The sequence below is a fragment of the Lepidochelys kempii genome, chromosome 24, assembly GCF_965140285.1.
Source record: "Lepidochelys kempii isolate rLepKem1 chromosome 24, rLepKem1.hap1, whole genome shotgun sequence".
In the NCBI taxonomy this organism is placed as follows: Eukaryota; Metazoa; Chordata; order Testudines; family Cheloniidae; genus Lepidochelys; species Lepidochelys kempii.
The window spans coordinates 9,904,066-9,924,342 of record NC_136403.1 but is presented as its reverse complement, the minus strand read 5'-3'; positions in this window follow the sequence as shown (position 1 = coordinate 9,924,342).

The window sequence follows — 20,277 nt, the reverse complement described above, 5'->3', positions numbered from 1 at the left end:
CACCCTCCTCGTGAAAATGTTTTTCCTAATATCCAACCTAAACCTCCCCCACTGCAACTTGAGACCATTACTCCTCGTTCTGTCATCCATCTCTTCCATCCATCCATCCATCCCTCCCTCCAGACACCTCCTTCCATCCACCTCTTCCATCCCTCCCTCCCTCGCTCCCTCCAGACACCTCCATCCATCCACCTCATCCATCCATCCATCCTTCTATACTCATACACCTCCGTCCATCCATCCATACACCTCCTCCATCCATCTATCCCCATACACCTTCTCCATCCATTCCTCCAGACACCTCCATCCATCCACCTCTTCCATCCATCCACCTCCATCCATCCACCTCTTCCATCCATTCATCTATCCATCCATTCATACCCATCCACCTCCGTCCATCCATCCATCCACCTTCTCCATCTATCCATCCAGACACATCCATCCATCCATCCATCCATTTATACCCATACACCTCCTTCCATCCATCCATCCACCTTCTCCATCCACCCATCCATCCATCCATCCATCCATCCTTGTATACCCATACACCTCCGTCCATCCATCCATACATCTCCTCCATCCATCCATCTATCTCCATACACCTTCTCCATCCATCCATCCATCCCTCCATCCCTCCAGACACCTCCATCCATACACCTCATCCATCCATCCATCCATCCATCCATCCATACCCACACACCTTCTCCATCCATCCATCCTTCCCTCCATCCATCCATCCACCTCCTCCATCCATCCTTCTTTACCCATACACCTCCGTCCATCCATCCATACACCTCCTCCATCCATCCATCCATCCCTCCAGACACCTCCATCCATCCACCTCTTCTATCCACTTCTTCCATTCATCCATCCATACCCATACACCTCCTCCATCCATCCATCTGCCCATACACCTTCTCCATCCATCCATCCCCGCCCACTGAGGCCCTGTGCTCACTCTGCCTCTTCCTGCCCCAGCTCCTCCTCCTCCCATGTGCGCCTCCACCTACCACCCACCACCAAACAGCTGATCAGGACCAGCCACAGAACAGCTGATCGGTGGGGGCCTGTGGAACAGCTGATCAGGGGACCGCTGAACAGCTCATGGGCAGGTGGCTGGTGGGTGTTGAGCATCTGCTATTTTTTCCATGGGTGCTCCAGCCCCAGAGCACCCACTAAGTCTGCACCTATACATCCATCCATCCACATACACCTCCTCCTCTATCCATCCATCCACTCATCTTCATATACCTTGTCCTCTATCCATCCATCTATCGATCTGTCCCCATACACCTCCTCTATCCATCCATCCATGTATCTGTCCTCATACACTGCCTCCATCCATTCATCCGTCTATCCCCATATACCTCCTCTATCCATCCATCCATCCATCCATGCATGCATCATCTCTCTATCTATCCCTATACACCCCATCTCTCTCTCTCTCTCTCTCAGTCCATTTCTCCCTCTATCAATCTCTCCAGCATCTTTCTATCACTTTCCATCTATCTATAATTTCTCTCCTTATAAGCCTCCATCCACCACAATTTTCAGTGTCAATCTCCCAAGTTCCTATATGTCTCTTTCTACAAAGTCAAATGTCTGAACCGTGTTTCTAAAAAAGATCTTCAGTATCTCCAGTGAGTCTCTCAGTTTCGCTGTGTCTCTGCCTGTCTTTCTACACACAGACAAAGACACACACACCTTCCCACAGTCCCACTATTTACAAAGCTTTCTCTCCTCTCTATACCCAGTGCATTATCCACACCCTCCTACAGGAGCAGTGACTATTTATAGAGCTCTCCCTGTGCTGCTCTCTTCATACAGCATTTGATCCACAGCCTCCCCTCCAGCAGCCACTATATATAGAAACGAAGGGAAAATGCGACAGGCTCAGCCGTTTGGGGGTCTTTCCAGGGAAGGCTGGGCAGAGGGGGAAGGGTGAGAGATTTGCTCCCAAGGTGAGGACAGTGTGATTGAGGGGTTAACAAGGGGCAGCCTCTTTCACTGAACGAGCAGTTTGGCAAAGCACACGTGGATTTGGGGGAGCGGGTCAGGAGCAGAGTTATCTGCCAGCATAGGCCTGGGGGGTCTCTTCCCTTCCACCTGGTAAGAGGAGACGGGTGCACTTCATGGTCATCGCCAATAGCATCTTCCTTCTGGCCTGGTTTCTATAAATATCTCCTCAGTGCCAGGCCAGGGTGGCATTGGGGCTCCATGAGACGCAGGCTGGCATGTGCCCATGTGGAGGGTGTGGGCTGTGCCCAGATCTGAGAGGGTCAGAGGGGTTATCATCCCACCCTCCAAAACAGAGAGCAAGAGAGCAGCAGGGGTTGATTGGCAAGTGGGGCAGGGTCCTGAGACATCCAAGCACCTGAGCCTGGCTCTGCCCCCTCCCACATCTTGCTCTGTTTCTCTACTCCTCTCCCTCTCCCTCTCTCCTTCTCCTGCCCCCATTCCCTCCCTCTCCCCCAGGCTCTCTCCACTTGCTCCGAGCTGGAGTGGGCTGGGGCTGAAGCTCCCAGGACACTTTTGGGGTCCCCACTCCCCAGATTTCTGGGGATGGGTGAGGAGGTCTCTGGTACCCTGCGGGGAGTCTCACAGCTGAGCCTTTTGGAGCAGAGGCCCCATGCCCAGTGCCATCTCCCTGTCCCTCGTGAGTAACAATCCCGGTTATCCCATCACCGGCTGTTGTGTTGTAGGCTGAGGTGCTGGTTCCCTCCCAGGCAGCGGCTGCTGCTCCCCGACCTGTGAGCCGAGTGGCAAAGGGGCACTGCCTGGATGACAGCCTCTGTCAGGAGAAGACCAAAGGTCCGGCAGCTGTGGTGGACAGGACTGCATGCCATTGCCCTCCCACTGCTGAGCACTGCAGGATCCTACATGGATCCCAGCACACGCTGCTGGGCCTGGAGGGGGCAGAGCCAATGCACAGCTACAGACTAGGGACCGAATGGCTAGGCAGCAGTTCTGCGGAAAAGGACCTAGGGGTGACAGTGGACGAGAAGCTGGATATGAGTCAGCAGTGTGCCCTTGTTGCCAAGAAGGCCAATGGCATTTTGGGATGTATAAGTAGGGGCATAGCGAGCAGATCGAGGGACGTGATCGTTCCCCTCTATTCGACATTGGTGAGGCCTCATCTGGAGTACTGTGTCCAGTTTTGGGCCCCACACTTCAAGAAGGATGTGGATAAATTGGAGAGAGTCCAGCGAAGGGCAACAAAAATGATTAGGGGACTGGAACACATGAGTTATGAGGAGAGGCTGAGGGAGCTGGGATTGTTTAGCCTGCAGAAGAGAAGAATGAGGGGGGATTTGATAGCTGCTTTCAACTACCTGAAAGGGGGTTCCAAAGAGGATGGCTCTAGACTGTTCTCAATGGTAGCAGATGACAGAACGAGGAGTAATGGTCTCAAGTTGCAGTGGGGGAGGTTTAGATTGGATATTAGGAAAAACTTTTTCACTAAGAGGGTGGTGAAACACTGGAATGCGTTACCTAGGGAGGTGGTAGAATCTCCTTCCTTAGAGGTTTTTAAGGTCAGGCTTGACAAAGCCCTGGCTGGGATGATTTAACTGGGAATTGGTCCTGCTTTGAGCAGGGGGTTGGACTAGATGACCTTCTGGGGTCCCTTCCAACCCTGATATTCTATGATTCTATGATTCTATGAATCATCGCTGGGGATATGCTAGCAAGACTCAGCCTCCGGCTCTGGAGCCCCATGCGGCACTCAGGGCACTGGCTCTTGCAGAATCTTGGTTAGTTCAAGACAGCTGCCGCTGCTGTGGGGCGAGTCCCACACTGGGCTCTCAACTCCTGGGGACTTTACATTAGTTCTTTCTTTGATTTTCCTTCTGTTTAAAATAAAAGTAACCAGCACTGAAGATGCTTGTTTATTGTTTGCCTGGGACAAGACACACAGCATCTAATGGCACAACACCAGCTAGGGCCCAATGCTCATCAGGAGGTGAACATTTTAGCTACATCCATGTCATCTCACATGGAGTAATAATTCTCTGTATTACCACAGACTCATCGGAAACCAGACCCCCATTGTGCCAGGCATTGCATGGAGTGAGAGATGGTCTCTTCCCCAAAGAGCTCCCAGGCTAAATAAACCAGACAGACCCAGAGTGGGAGAGGAAACAGAGACCCAAGGTCACCCAGCAGGGAAGTGGTAGAGCTGGGAATAGAACCAGGTATCCTGTGTCCCCACCCAGGGTCCTACCCACAAGAGTGAACCAATCTGATTGACATCCCCTTTTTACTGGCAATACAAGGATCATGTCAATGGTGAAACTGGCCAAATTTGTCCCTGGTGTCAGGGGGAAATCTCCAGCCATTTCTATAGGGCTGGGTACGCTGCAGCCAACTCTGCGTCTATTTGGCACATAGTGCTTTTCACCCCAACTCTCCACATGCTTGGCAGAGAAAGGCCAGTATCCTTAGCCAGGGTGAAATGCAGAGGCAGCCAGGGAAGAGCCCAAGGATGATTCAAGGCTTGCCAAGCCTGCCTGAGAGCAAGTGATTCAGTCTATGCTGCTGATTGAAAAGAAGGCCACGGCGTGACTTGCTCGTGGTTGTTCACCCCTCTGGAGGGAGGAGATTTCTGAGCGTGGAGATCTCTTTAACCTAGCAGATAGAGGCTGAGCAAGGGCCAGTGGCTGGTAGCTGGTGCCAGACACTCAGACTGGAAATAAGGTGCAGATTTTTACTTGTGAGGGGAATTAACCATTGGGGTAGCTGGCTAAGGACTGTCATCACCTGGAGTCTCTAACTCAAGGTGGGTGTCTCTTCCCAAGAGGTTGGCTCTAGCTCCACGGGACATGATGGGCTGGATGCAGGAATCCCTGGGGGAGATTCTCTGCACTGGGTTATACAGGAGCTCAGTCTAGGAGACCAGAACAGGCCCTTCTGGCCTTACAGTCTATGAGTCGTTCCCATTTCACAGATGTCATCTGATGGGCAGGGATGGTGTCCCTAGCCTCTGTTTGCCAGAAGCTAGGACTGGGCAACAGGAGATGGATCACTTGAGGATTTCCTGTTCTGTTCATTCCCTCTGGGGCACCTGGCACTGGCCACTGTTGGAAGACAGGATGCTGCGCGAGATGGACCTTTGGTCTGACCCAGTGTGGGCCGTTCTTATGTTCTATGGTCTTATGGGGCGATTGTGTCAGGGTAACTTGCCCAAGGTCACACAGAGCTTGGAAGAGAACCCCGGTGTCCAGGCTCCCCACCCACCGCCTCCAGCACGTACGAGTCTGAATCGAAACATTCCCCTTTGCCCGTCCTTTGCCCAGTGGAGGCAGCACAATAATCTAGGCACCCTGGGGAGAGCAAACGAGAAAAGAAAGCTCTGTGCACTGCCCAGGGGGCAGAGGGGTGAGCGGCAGAGCCAGCCTTTAGCAGCGGGAGCCGCTCCCCGCCCCACTGCTCTAATGAGAAGGAGCTTGCTAGCACGGAGCATCACAGGAGACAGGCAGGGATAACAGGTGATGAATCCAGCTACTAAAATAGGCCTGGCCTGGTTAAGGCTGGGTGTATAAATAACCCTTCCCCGCTGCCTCAGCACTGGCCCCTGGGGGATGCGTTTGGCACAGGGCTCCTGCTGGCTTTAGCAGTTTGATTTTCTTGTTGCTGCCTGGCGGGAGGTGCCAGGCATTGCATAAAGCTGCCGTGTTAAATACAGGAGAGTTCAGAATCCGTGTGCCACAAAGGAACTTTCCTGAGGGAAGGCGGGGGGGGGGGGAGAATCTGAGGTGTTGGCAGCTCACTCAGAAAAGAAAATGGCTCCGATTAATTGCGCAGCCTGTCGCAGAGGTTGGGTGTGGGGGAAAGTGCTGCCGAGCAAGGGGGGCGTAGGAGTCAAAACTCCTGGGTTCTATTCCCAGTGCGGGGAGGTAGTTGGGGTTGGTGGGCTAGAGAAGGGGGAACCTAGGAATCAGGCCTCCTGCGTCTTATTCCAGACTCTGGGAAAGGAGTGGAGGCCACTGGTTAGAGGGTAACAGTGAGGCTGGGAACCTGGAGCCTGATTCTCCTCACCTGCTCCTTACAGGTGTCACCCATTGGCTTCCCTGGACGTTGTATCCTGCTTGTGCCCTGTGAGATGAGAATCATGCCCTTGCATGCTGGCCCCAGCTCTGCCACTGTCTGACTGTGTGACCTTGGGAGAGTCCCTTCCCTTCTCTCGGGGCTGATTAGACCTGCTCTTTCCACAGAAGCTAAGAATAACCCCCACAGCCTGCCTTGCCCAGCCCTCTCCAGGCAGCTCTCTAAAGTCTTTAGCAGTGCTGAGTGGGCACAGGTGACACTCCCCCGCCCTTGCCGTGGGCAATGCCGATCCTCATCAGAGCACAATGCAGGGCACCTTTCAGCTAGGGAATGCAAAGCAATCAGCTGGAAAATGATGGCTGCATAGATGCACCTACCAGGGACAGAGCATGGTCTGGGACACGCTGCACTGCACTAGGGTCAGGGCGGGGGTCCTGTTCCCTGTTCTGCCACCGCCCTGCTGAATGAAACGGGGGCAAGCTGCTTTTCCACTTCACTTCCCTCCCTCTGTCTGGTAACATGAGAAACTCTCTGGGGCACAGGCTGTCTCTCACTATGTACTGTGCCGGGGGCTTGGGTTCTGCTCAATAACCAGCTCCCAGGTACTACCGCAGTACAAATAATAACAGACATACATACAGCGCCCAGCACAATGGAACACACTCTTGGCTGGGGCCTTTAGCCGACCAAGCACAGTGCAGCCTTGGTGCTCATCTTGTTGGTGTCTGTGACATGTGAAAGCCACATCTGATCAATTCCACAATCTGAGGGAACGTTCTAGGCATCCATGGGCAGGACCCTATTGACATTGGGTGGAAGTTGGAAAATCGGAAAAGCCCGCCACACCTACTCCCCCAAACCACCCCCACCCCTTGCCCCACCCCCTTCTAAACCCTTCTTCCACACCTGCCCCAACTGCTCAACACCTCCCCCTCAAACATACCCCCATTGCCCCACACCCACTCTGACTCCCACCCCTAATGTCACCAACCTCTACCCTCACTGCCCCATACCCATCCCAATCCCCACCCACACTTACCCCCACTGTCCCAAAACCACTCCAACCCCTTCCCCATAGAATCATAGAATCATAGAATATCAGGGTTGGAAGGGACCCCAGAAGGTCATCTAGTCCAACCCCCTGCTCAAAGCAGGACCAATTCCCAGTTAAATCATCCCAGCCAGGGCTTTGTCAAGCCTGACCTTAAAAACCTCTAAGGAAGGAGATTCTACCACCTCCCTAGGTAACGCATTCCAGTGTTTCACCACCCTCTTAGTGAAAAAGTTTTTCCTAATATCCAATCTAAACCTCCCCCACTGCAACTTGAGACCATTACTCCTCGTTCTGTCATCTGCTACCATTGAGAACAGTCTAGAGCCATCCTCTTTGGAACCCCCTTTCAGGTAGTTGAAAGCAGCTATCAAATCCCCCCTCATTCTTCTCTTCTGCAGGCTAAACAATCCCAGCTCCCTCAGCCTCTCCTTATAACTCATGTGTTCCAGTCCCCTAATCATTTTTGTTGCCCTTCGCTGGACTCTCTCCAATTTATCCACATCCTTCTTGAAGTGTGGGGCCCAAAACTGGACACAGTACTCCAGATGAGGCCTCACCAATGTCGAATAGAGGGGAACGATCACGTCCCTCGATCTGCTCGCTATGCCCCTACTTATACATCCCAAAATGCCATTGGCCTTCTTGGCAACAAGGGCACACTGCTGACTCATATCCAGCTTCTCGTCCACTGTCACCCCTAGGTCCTTTTCTGCAGAACTGCTGCCTAGCCATTCGGTCCCTAGTCTGTAGCTGTGCATTGGGTTCTTCCGTCCTAAGTGCAGGACCCTGCACTTATCCTTATTGAACCTCATCAGATTCCTTTTGGCCCAATCTTCCAATTGGTCTAGGTCCTTCTGTATCCTATCCCTCCCCTCCAGCGTATCTACCACTCCTCCCAGTTTAGTATCATCCGCAAATTTGCTGAGAGTGCAATCCACACCATCCTCCAGATCATTTATGAAGATATTGAATAAAACCGGCCCCAGGACCGACCCCTGGGGCACTCCACTTGATACCGACTGCCAACTAGACATGGAGCCATTGATCACTACCCGTTGAGCCCGACAATTTAGCCAGCTTTCTACCCACCTTATGGTGCATTCATCCAGCCCATACTTCCCATACCTACCCCCACTGCCCCACACCCATCCCAACCCCTCCCTGACACCAACCCCACTGCCTCATGCACTCCATTCCCATCTCCTCTGCTCTCACAGGACCCAGCTACCCCACTCCCACCAACCGCCCCAGACCCAACTCTCTCCTGCAAAGTCTGTCACGCCACCCCTCTCCCATCCCCCATACCCCTCACCAGGACAAACCAGAGCTTGATGCCCCCAGATCTCCCAGTGGGTTCATCCCCATACCTGGGGGAGGGGGTGCAGAGCTGCCCCCCCCCCATTGTACATGCAACACAGCCAGCTAAGGACCCTGTTAAGGCTGCAATTTGTCAGAGATGAAGATGAATCACCAGGTGCCCTGGATGGCTGCCAATCACCGCTCGGGAGGGAGGGGAGGGGGTGGCAAAGCCTCAGGCTCAGGCAGTGACAGTTGCCCCCCCCATCTCATTATGCCAGCAGAGCCATGGGCACGTCTGACCCCTGAGGAAGGACGCCTGCCTCTCGGCACAGTGCCTGGAGCAGTATTTCTGAGACACGCCTGTTAGGATACAGATATTCAGGCCTGTCGGCAAAGGCCAGTACGCTAAGGATTTAGGTGTATTCTTATCACTTGGCTAGTTAGAGGTATAAAAGAAAGAATCAAAATCACTGTCTGCCAGTGTAAGGGCCTTCTCTTACTGTGACAGTCTGAGGCCCTGGTCTTAGGCTAAGGGCTTTGGCTAAGCAACAGAGGCAGCCATAAGTGGGGAAGCGACCGGTCACCTCCTCACATCCCAAACCAGTCACATTGAAAGAAGGTGCTATTGGGCTGTTAGGATACAATCCTGTCCTGATAATGCCTGTCGCCTCCAGAGAAAGGGAAGTGCCTAGAAGATGTAAAAGGAAACTTAGCTTGATAGCATCCTGTCTGGCAAGAACTCACTTATCAATAGCTGGGATGTGAAATCCTCACTTCTGTATTGTTTTGTCATTATAGTTCCCACTTTGCTATCGTTTGTCTGTATAATCTCTGTCTGGTTCTGTGATTGTTCCTGTCTGCTGTATAATTAATTTTGCTGGGTATAAACTAATTAAGGTGGTGGGATATAATTGGTTACATAATCATGTTACAATATGTTAGGATTGGTTAGTTAAATTTCAGGAAAATGATTGGTTAAGGTATAGCTAAGCAGAACTCAAGTTTTACTATATAGTCTAAAGAAAAGGAGGATTTGTGGCACCTTAGAGACTAACCAATTTATTTGAGCATAAGCTTTCGTGAGCTACAGCTCACTTCATCGGATGCATATATATAGTCTGCAGTCAATCAGGAAGTGAGTGGATGTGTGGGGGGGAATGGGGTGGAGGGAGGCCCCAGGGCGGGGGGGTCAGGTCCTGCCCTAGGGTGTGTGACATGGGGAGGAGGGTCTTGTCTCAGGGGGATGCCCAGAGGACAGGGGTGTCGGGTCCTGCTCAAGGGAGGATGGAAGGCCTGAGGGGGCGGTGACAAGCAAACCCACCCTGCACTCTCCCTGCAGCAGTTCCTGTCCTGTGGGGCTGGTCTGGCTCCACACGCTCTCCCGTTGGCTCTCGGCCCAGCACGCAGGCGGGCATCTCCCCTTATAGAGCCCTGCCCCCTCCCTGGAGCTGCTGGATCACCTGTCCCAAACTGGGCTGTGGCCAGTCAAAAATGGTCACGCCATGGGTGGGGTGGTCCCCCCAACTCTGTGCCCTGTGCCAGCCTGAGCAGAGAAGTGCACAGCCATCAAAGAAGCTGCTGCCCCCAGTCTGTGTAGGCAGCATCAGGGGGCATCAGAAAGCTTCGTCTGCCTGTGGGAACCAGAGATCCTTTTGTAGTTCTTTGCAGTCTGTCTGGGACTTAACTATCTGGAGTAGTTTTTTATCATGGTGTAACCCTTCTGTCGGTCAGAGTTGGCAGCAACAAGGGCCGGGTTCAATATCTAGGGGTTCCGTTCCAATAACACAATGCAAACCGGCTCGAGCCCCCACCCAGTGACCTGGGACAAATATATACCACCCCCGCTGGGCGCCTCCAAGAGGCAATACTCCCCCTCTCGCAAGCACAGAGTCTGAGTGTAGCAAAAGCCTCTTAATAACAGAGAGAGACAAGGTGGCATTATGTTGGGGAAACACCACCAACAGGATTCAGAACACAGCCCATGAGCAAAAACCCACCCCAAGCAAATTGGGCCTTTGGTTCTTGAGACCAGCAACCCAAAAGTCACCCAAAGTCCCAAAAGTCCAACAACCCAAAAGTCTCTGTCCCTGGTCAGTGCAGCCCCTGAGTTCGAAAGTTTATCTGCAGAGTTTTAACTCCCAGCCTGGGTGGAAATTGGGGGGAGGGGTTAAGGGGCACCTTACATGGTCCAAAGCCAACTGCCCTGCCTCTTCATGGGGCTCCGCTCTGCTCCACCAGCCATCCCACGAGCCACTCCGCTCCGTCAGCCACCCCACAATAGATCTTCATGCCCCACCCCCACTACTTAACACAGCACTCAGTGACTTCAGCTCTTAGTAACTTTAGCTCTTCAGTGATTTCAGCTTGCAGCAGCAGAGCCTGAGTGCTGGTGCACCATTGGCCCAAAATGGATTCAGCTCAGCAGCCTGTAACTAGACTCCTATAGAATCAAAATTAGCTCTGATATTCCACAGTGGAAAGGGAAGACAGTGCAAATGGTGTTTTAGGCTCTTACAACCAGCCCATACCTCCCCCAGCCTCTTTCAATTCACTAGGATTTGGAACCCATGACCTTTGCCTAGCGAGTGCTACTTTCTTGATGGAGAGTCCCTCCATCATAACAGAAGGTCAGCTACAGTTCCACTGTCCTTGATTCACATAATCAGGATAATAAAAGTTTGTTCTTCCTACTCCAATAAAAGAGAAACTGGGGCTCCTACAGCAGCCAAAGTGACCATCTAGGCGGTGTGGGTGTGCCTATGCAAATGAGATCAGCCCCTGAAGTGCTTTTCCATAACCCGCCACAACTCGCCACCAGATGTCAGGGTAGAGCTCATCCTAACTCTGCTTCCATCAGTTTTTGTAAAGGGAAATCACACCTCACCTATCTACTAGAATTGATGAGGGGGGTTAACAAGCATGTGGACAAGTGGATATAGTGTACTTAGATTTTCAGAAAGCCTTTGACAAGGTCCCTCACCAAAGACTCTTAAGCAAAGTAAGCAGTCATGGGATAAGAGGGAAGGTCTTCTCATGGATTGGTAACTGGTTAAAAGATAGGAAACAAAGGGTAGAAATAAATGGTCAGCTTTCAAAATGGAGAGAGGTAAATAGTAGTGTCCCTCAGGAGTCTGTACTGGGACCAGTCCTATTCAACATATTTATAAATAATCTGGAAAAAGGGGTAAACAGTTTTGTAGATTTGCAGATGATACAAAACTACTCAAGTTCATTAAGTCCCAGGCAGACTGCGAAGAGCTACAAAAGGATCTCACAAAACTGGGTGACTGGGCAGCAAAATGGCAGATGAAATTCAATGTTGATAAATGCAAAGTAATACACATTGGAAAACGTAATCCCAACTCTACATAGAAAATGATGGGGTCTAAATTAGCTGTTACCACTCAAGAGAAAGATCTTGGAGTCCTTGTGATAGTTCTCTGAAAACATCCACTTAATGTGCAGCGGCAGTCAAAAATGCAAACAGAATATTGGGAATCATTAAGAAAGGAATAGCTAATAAGACATAAAATATCATGTTGCCTCTATATAAATCCAAGGTACACCCTCATCTTGAATACTGCATGCAGATGTGGTTGCCCCATCTCAAAAAAGATGTATTGGAATTGGACAAGGTTCAGAAAAGGGCAACAAAAATGATTAGGGATATGGAAACAGCTTCCATATGAGGAGCATTTAATAAGACTGAGACTTCACAGCTTGGAAAAGAGACAGCTAAGGACAGATATGAGAGAGGTCTATAAAATCATGACTGGTGGGGAGAAAGTAGATAAGAAAGTGTTATTTACTACTTCTCATAACACAAGAACCAGGGGTCACCAAATGAAATTAATAGGCAGCAGATTTAAAACAAACAAAAGGAAGTATTTCTTCACAAAATGCACAGTCAACCTATGGAACTCTTTTGCCAATGGCCTCTTTGTGAATGGCCTCTTTGTGAAGGCCAAGACTATAACAGGATTAAAAAAAGAACTAGATAAATTAATGGAGGATAGGTCCATCAGTGGCTATTAGCCAGGATGGGCAGGGATGGTATCCCTAGCCTCTGTTTGCCAGAAGCTGGGAATGGGCGACGGGGGATGGATCACTTGATGATTACCTGTTCTGTTCATTCCTTCTGGGGCACCTGGCATTGGCCACTGTCGGAAGACGGGATACTGGGCTAGATGGACCTTTGGTCTGACCCAATATAGCCGTTCTTATGGTCTTATGACTCGAAAGAGAGGGAACCCCAAGCCATCTTTCACCAAAAAATGACAAAGGAGCACTCTGGACTCCATGGGAGACCTGCGCAGATGGGCGATCAGCCATCTGGCTGGAAGGTGGACTGGTAAGGAAGCTTCTTGAACAAAGGCTGCAGCTTTGTTACGTCTTAGTCTCGCTTTTATGGCTTGCCCCCATTTCTAACTCTGTCTTTGAACTCACTGATAATCCTCTCTCCTTGTGTGAATAAACTTGTTTTCCTTGTAATCTAAACCCACTGGGGGCTGTGTTTGAACTGAAATGCTCGCTAACGCTGGTTAAGGTGATAAGCTGTGCAGTGGGTCCCTTTAGAATCATACAATATCAGGGTTGACCTCTCAGAAGGTCATCTAGTCCAACCCCCTGCTCAAAGCAGGACCGATCCCCAATTAAATCATCCCAGCCAGGGCTTTGTCAAGCCTGACCTTAAAAACTTCTAAGGAAGGAGATTCCACCACCTCCCTAGGTAATGCATTCCAGTGTTTCATCACCCTCCTAGTGAAAAAGCTTTTCCTAATATCCAACCTAAATCTCCCCCACTGCAACTTGAGACCTCCTTGTTCTGTCATCTGCTACCACTGAGAACAGTCTAGAGCCATCCTCTTTGGAACCCCCTTTCAGGTAGTTGAAAGCAGCTATCAAATCCCCGCTCATTCTTCTCTTCCGTAGACTAAACTTCCCCAGTTCCCTCAGCCTCTCCTCATAACTCAGGTGTTCCAGTCTCCTAATCATTTTTGTTGCCCTCCACTGGACTCTTTCCAATTTTTCCACATCCTTCTTGTAGTGTGGGGCCCAAAACTGGACACAGTACTCCAGATGAGGCCTCACCAATGTCGAATAGAGGGGAACGATCACGTCCCTCGATCTGCTGGCAATGCCCCCTATTTATACATTCCAAAATTCCATTGGCCTTCTTGGCAACGAGGCCACACTGTTGACTCATATCCAGCTTCTCGTCCACTGTCACCCCTAGGTCCTTTTCTGCAGAACTGCTGCCGAGCCATTTGGTCCCTAGTCTGTAGCGGTACATGGGATTCTTCCATCCTAAGTGCAGGACTCTACACTTGTCCTTGTTGTTTAGAGAAGCAAACAAACCTTATTATTCCTCTCAATGGTCCAGGGCAGGACTGGACATTGCAGAGCACATGGATTGGGGGCATTCGGGGCCTGGAGGTGCTGGGTTCTTGCCAGGTGTAACCAGGAGGCCAGAGGGTGGCTGGGGTGTAGCAAGCAGGCTGCTGAAGTCAGAGAGGCGGTCCAGGGCGGCTTATTGCACGGACACTCAGTGCCTGCAGCCGGCTGGCTGGGGGCCTCCAGACAAGGGAGCTACAGCAGCAGATCACACGGGATCACAGGGCAAGTGATGGCACAGTCCCTCATGGATAACGCCCCAAACATGACAGTGACAGGTCTGGGGGGGCAGGGAGGGGTGTTTTGGGGCAGTGAGGGAGAGGGGTGGGGCAGTGAGGACAGGGAATGGAGGAAGGGGTTGGGCTGGTTGTGGGAAGTAGGTGGACCCATGGAAAAGAAGCCCTTGAGGAATTCCACCATGATTTCAACAATTTCCATCCCACCATCAACCTCAGCCTGGACCAGTCCACACAAGAGATCCACTTCTTGGACACTAGGGTGCTAATAAGTGATGGTCACATAAACACCACCCTATACCGGAAACCTACTGACTGCTATTCCTACCTACATGCCTCCAGCTTTCATCCAGACCACACCACACGATCCATTGTCTACAGCCAAGCTCTACGATACAACCGCATTTGCGCCAACACCTCAGACAGAGAAAAACACCTACAAGATCTCCGTCAAGCTTTCTTACAACTAAAATACCCACCTGCTGAAGTGAAGAAACAGACTGACAAAGCCAGAAGAGTACCCAGAAGTTACCTACTACAGGACAGGCCCAACAAAGAAAATAATAGAACGCACTAGCCATCACCTTCAGCCCCCAACTAAAACCTCTCCAACGCATCAACAAAGATCTACAACCTATCCTGAAGGACGACCCATCACTCTCACAGATCTTGGGAGACAGGCCAGTCCTTGCTTACAGACAGCCCCTCAACCTGAAGCAAATACTCACCAGCAAGCATACACACCACACAACAGAACCACTAACCCAGGAACCTATCCTTGCAACAAAGCCCGTTGCCAACTGTGTCCACATATCTATTCAGGGGACACCATCATAGGGCCTAATCACATCAGCCACACTATCAGAGGCTCGTTCATCTGCACATCTACCAATGTGATATATGCCATCATGTGCCAGCAGTGCCCCTCTGCCATGTCCATTGGCCAGACTGGACAGTGTCTATGTAAAAGAATAAATGGATACAAATCAGACGTCAAGAATTATAACATTCAAAAACCAGTCGGAGAACACTTCAATCTCTTTGGTCACTCGATTACAGACCTAAAAGTTGCAATTCTTCAACAAAAAAACTTCAGAAACAGACTCCAATGAGAGACGGCTGAATTGGAATTAATTTGCAAACTGGATACAGTTAATTTAGGCTTAAATAAAGACCGGGAGTGGATGGGTCATTACACAAAGTAAAACTATTTCCCGCTTTCCCCCCCCCACTGTTTCTCAGATGTTCTTGTCAACTGCTGGAAATGGCCCACCTTGATTATCACTACAAAAGGTTCACTCCACCCTCCTGCTGGTAATAGCTCACCTTACCTGATCACTCTCGTTACAGTGTGTATGGTAACACCCATTGTTTCATGTTCTCTATGTATATAAATCGCCCCACTGTATTTTCCACTGCATGCATCCGATGCAGTGAGCTGTAGCTCACAAAAGTTTATGCTCAGATAAATTTATTAGTCTCTAAGGTGCCACAAGTCCTCCTTTACTTTTTGCAGATACAGACTAACACGGCTGCTACTCAGAAACCTGTCATCTCTGCCAGGTATCTGAACCTCAAGAATTGAATTTGTGTTTGTATGAATATTGATCTTTTAACCAACACTCTCTCTTTTTTCTTTTTTAATAAATTTTAGTTTAGTTAATAAGAATTGACTATAATCGTGTATTTTCGGTAAAATCTAAGTTATCATTTGACCTGGGTCTGGGGCTTGGTCCTTTGGGATCAGGAGAACCTTTTCTTTTATATGGTGAAATATGTAATCATCATATTTATCATATGTAATCATCATCTGTAATCATCATCCTATTTGACATGTGTGTCTGGATAGAGGCCTGAGTCTGGGTACTTTAAGGAAACTGCATTATCTGGACTTCCAAGTAACCAGGGAGGTACTATAGAAGCTGTTTTGTGAGGGCTTGGTAAATCTAAATATTGGAATATCCACCAGCTTTTGGGGTTTGTCTGCCCCGTTCTGTTTGCAGTTCACCCTGATTGAGTGACCTCAGCTGGCTCCCATGGGCAGCATCGTCACACCTGGGGAACTGGGACCAGGACCCAGGGGGGTTCAACTCCACAAGTACCCTTGAGCTAAAGGAGATCTTCAGTTGGCAGCAATGGGAGACCCCTTTGCCTCCCTGCGGGCAGCAACTAGACATCCCTGTCACCCACAGCATCCTGTTGGAGGTGGCTGAGCTGTGACCATTCACCTCTGGCAACTCCCATGCAAGGCTGCTGGGTGATTGTCCTAAGTGAAATGAGTTAGGGGGGTCTCAGCTCAGCCACCCCCCTGCCCACCCTTGCCCAGGGCAGAGTCCACAAAACAAGCCTACCCCATCACTCCGTTCCGTGCTTCCCAGGTGTCCGTTCCAGGCCAGCGTCGGCAGGTGAGCCCTCGGTGGGCTCACCCAGTTGGTACAGTAACGGGGAAGCCCAGCTAAAAGCACAGGGAGAGCCCCCAGCTTGGGGCAGCAGGGCTTCCCACAGCTCCCCCTCCTCCTTGTCTGGTAAGATGAGAGTGCCTCCTGCTGTCGCCACCTCCTTTTGTCCCCGGCACGTCTGAGGAGTAGCCCTGGTATCCCAGGGGGCTGCACTGGGCTTTCTCCCTGTTCCTTTAGAACTGGTTGGGTGACCCACCCCACAGCACCTTGCTGTCTCCTTTCCCAACCTGTCCCCCCAAAATCCCTCAGCTCCAGCTGGATGTGGTGTTCTCAGCAGCTGTGCAATGTTGCTATTAAACAGTGGCTGTGTCCCACCCCAGAGGTGGTTGCATTGCAGCCATGTCTTGCCCATACCTAGGAATGGACAATATTGATCATCTCTGGCCCGCTCTCCGTTCACCAGTGCATCTTGCTGCTTAGCATAAAAGTGCAGAGGACGGCTGTCAGCTCAGCAGGCAGGCGGGTAGGGGACAGGCCAAGTCGCAGAAGGGAGAATTGCATAAGGATGAGAAGGAACCAGGATTCACTGGACTGCCCCACCGGGCGCAACTTCCCCTTGCTGGCCATGAGGAAGGAAGGAAGGAAATAGGGGTTAGCCAGATAGAACAAGAAACAAATAAAGACAAAACAGAAGCAGCAAAGTAAAAGCCTGAGAATGAAAAAGCAAGAGAGAAGAAAAAAGAAAGACAAAACAAGAAAGAAAAAGCACGATAAAATAGGGAAAAAGAATCCAAAAGATGAAACGAGAGAAAAGAAGGAGAGTGAAAAAGGGAGCTAGAATAAGAAAAGAAAAAAGAAACAGAACGACAGAGAGGAAAAAAAGATAAAGACACAAAGAGAGGAAAGAAGGAAAGAAGGCGAGATAGAAAGCAAGCAGCCTGATTTAATCTGTCAGGCGCTGAGCTCCCAGGGCTCTGAAAGGGACGTTTGTTTCTTGCCATTAAAGCCCCTTTGATTTTGTTTCGAGAAACAGACCCAGCAAATTTCGGTTGGGGAGAAGTTACGATAAAGCCGACGCTGCGTGAGAGCAAAGGGGCTTTCACGGGGGGCCAGATCCTGCAGCTAGTGCCTCCAGCAAAGCCCTGCTGAAGCCAATGGTGGGAGAGCTGCAGGGGGAGATAGACACAGAGAGAGGCTGAGTGTGATCGACTCCTGGCAGAAAGAAGCCGGTGCAAGCAGAACCAGGACGCCCACCTGCAGCAGAGGGTGTGTGAGGCCGAGGTCCCCCCTGTGCATTCACTGCCCAGGAGGTGCCACCAGGGGTCAGCGCAGCTTCAGAGAAAGAAACGGTGTTGAGATCTGTCAAAGCTCACTGCACTGAGCAGCCCTCCAATGGGAAGGTATCAGCCCCAGCTCCTCCTCACAACAGGCACTGGGCAGGTGTGAAATACCGAGCACGTTCCTGCCACAATAACACTCTTTGCTCTGAAATATGGAGAAGAGGATTCATTGTCCAAACCAGGGCAGGCCTTGCTGGACCCATAGGTACGCAGAGCCCAGGGGGAGATGACTTTTATGATACTACATTTCCGGGCCAACATACCATGACTGGTCCTGATACAACAGACAGATAGATCCCCCTACACAAGCTCCCCACACCCAGCAATGGCAGTCGCTGTGTCCAGAAGCCTCCCCCTCCCCCACACTGATGCCTGGAGCGGCTGGGAGGTTTCCCTCCCCTCTGAACCTAGAATACTGCCCCCCACGCCCAGCAGCAGCAAAAGTGACAGCAGGGTCCCCACCAAAGAACAAGAGAGGCCTGATCTGACAGGTGGCAGGTGTGGGACCAGGTGGCTTCCTCCCTGGCTGTAGCAGCTGCTGCTCCTCCCGCCAGTGGAGGCTGCCTGCAGACTCAGGCAGTGTTGCTGCGTCATTTACATGCAGAAAAGTCCTTGCTCCCTAGAACGACGGGCTCAGGCTCTCTGCAGACTCAGGCAGTGTCGCAGCATCGGTTACACTCAGGGCAGCTCCGCCCACCCAGAGTCATGGGTTCAGGCAGTGAGCCCCTGAGCAGCGCCAGCCCCATGCCCGATTCTGGCCCAGGGGCAAGTGCCAGCTGGGGAATCCTTCCCCTGAGGGTTGTAGAGTTTGATCCACAGAGATCCAAGGTAGTGAGCCTTGAGAGGAGAGAGTGGAATCGGTTCCCAGGGGCCGGGCAGGGGGCTGATGGGGCTGGGGGAGGGAGGGTAAGGGATGGCTTTTCTGGCCAGCTCCAAGGGGAGCCGACGAGATGACTGGGGCTGACAGCCTCCCGCCAGGCATGGGCCCCGGCCAGCTCAGTACACAGAAAGGCTGTTTATGTTTCTCGCTTCACATGCTGCAACAGGAGGGCGATTTCCTCCTTTTCAACCCTCCAGATCAAACTCAAAGCCATGTCGGGTGAGATCCTCCTGAGCGGGACAAAAAGCAGCAAAGCCTAGCCGAGGCCCTTTCTCAAATGCTCAGGCCCTGGGATCAATCCAAGCACTGGGAACAACAGTGGTTTTGTGTCCACCCCGCTAAATTATGGAGGGCTGCTTGTTCGGCTGCACTCTGGGACTGCTGCCCATAGGCAGACTTCGAGTCGGTACCGCAAGGCATCTTCATGAAAAACCCAGAACGGGATCAGATGAACAGGGCCCATGTTCAGTGAGTTAAACGCTGGCTGGCGGTTAGGTCTCAAAATGTAACTGTAAATTCAGACTCACCATCAAGAGGGGTCCCACAAGGATCGGTTCCTGGCCCCACGATATTCAACATTTTTATGAATGACCTGGAAGAAAACATAAAACTGTCGCTGATAAAGTTTGCAGGTGACACAAAGATTTGGAGGGGGAGTGGGGGGGTAGATAACGAAGAGGACAGGTCAGTGACACAGACGCCGACTTTTCAAAGTGCCGGGGGTGGGGCTTGAGCCCCGGCTCTGCCCCAGGCCCCGCCCCCACTCCAGCCCTTCCCCCAAGGCCCCACCCCTGCCCTGCCTCTTCCCGGCCCCGCTCCATCCCTGCCCTGCCTTTTCCCGCCCAGTTCCATCCCCTCCCCCGAGCGGGCCGCATCCTCGCTCCTCCCCCTGCCTCCCAGAGCCTCCTGAATGCCACGAAACAGCTGATTGCGCCAGGCAGGAGGCGCGGGGAAGGAGGGAGAGGCACTGATCAGCGGGGTCCACCGGTGGCCGTAAGGCGCAGGGGGTGGGGTGGGAGCTCATGCGGGGGCTGCTAGTGGGTGCTCAGCATCCACCATTTTTTCCCCGTGGGTGTTCCAGCCCCGGAGCACCCACAGAGTCGGCGCCTATGGGCACAGAGAGATCTGGCTGGCTTGGTAAACTGGGCTCAGGCAAAGAATATGTGTTTTAACATGGCTATATGTAAATGTACACAGCTAGGAACAAAGAATGGAGCCATAAGGATGGGGACTCTATCCTGGGAAGCAATGACTCTGGAAAAGATTTGGGGCGTGTGGTGGACGATCAGCTGAGCATGAGCGCGGCGCTCTGGCCAAAAGATCTAATGGGATCCTGGGAGACAAACAGGGGAATCAGGAGTAGGAGCAGAGAGGTGATTTTACCTCCATATCTAGCACTGGTGTAGCTGCTGCTGGAATCCCTGTGTCCAGTTCTGGTGCCCACAATTCAAGGAGGATGGTGTTAGATTGGAGTGGGGTCAGAGAAGAGCCACGCGAATGATGAAAGGATGAGAAAACCTGCCTGAGAGCGACAGACACTTGGAGCTCAGTCTATTTAGATGAACAAAGAGAAGGTTGCGGGGTGGCTGGAAGTACCTAGACAGGGAACAAAAACTGGGTGACGGGCTCT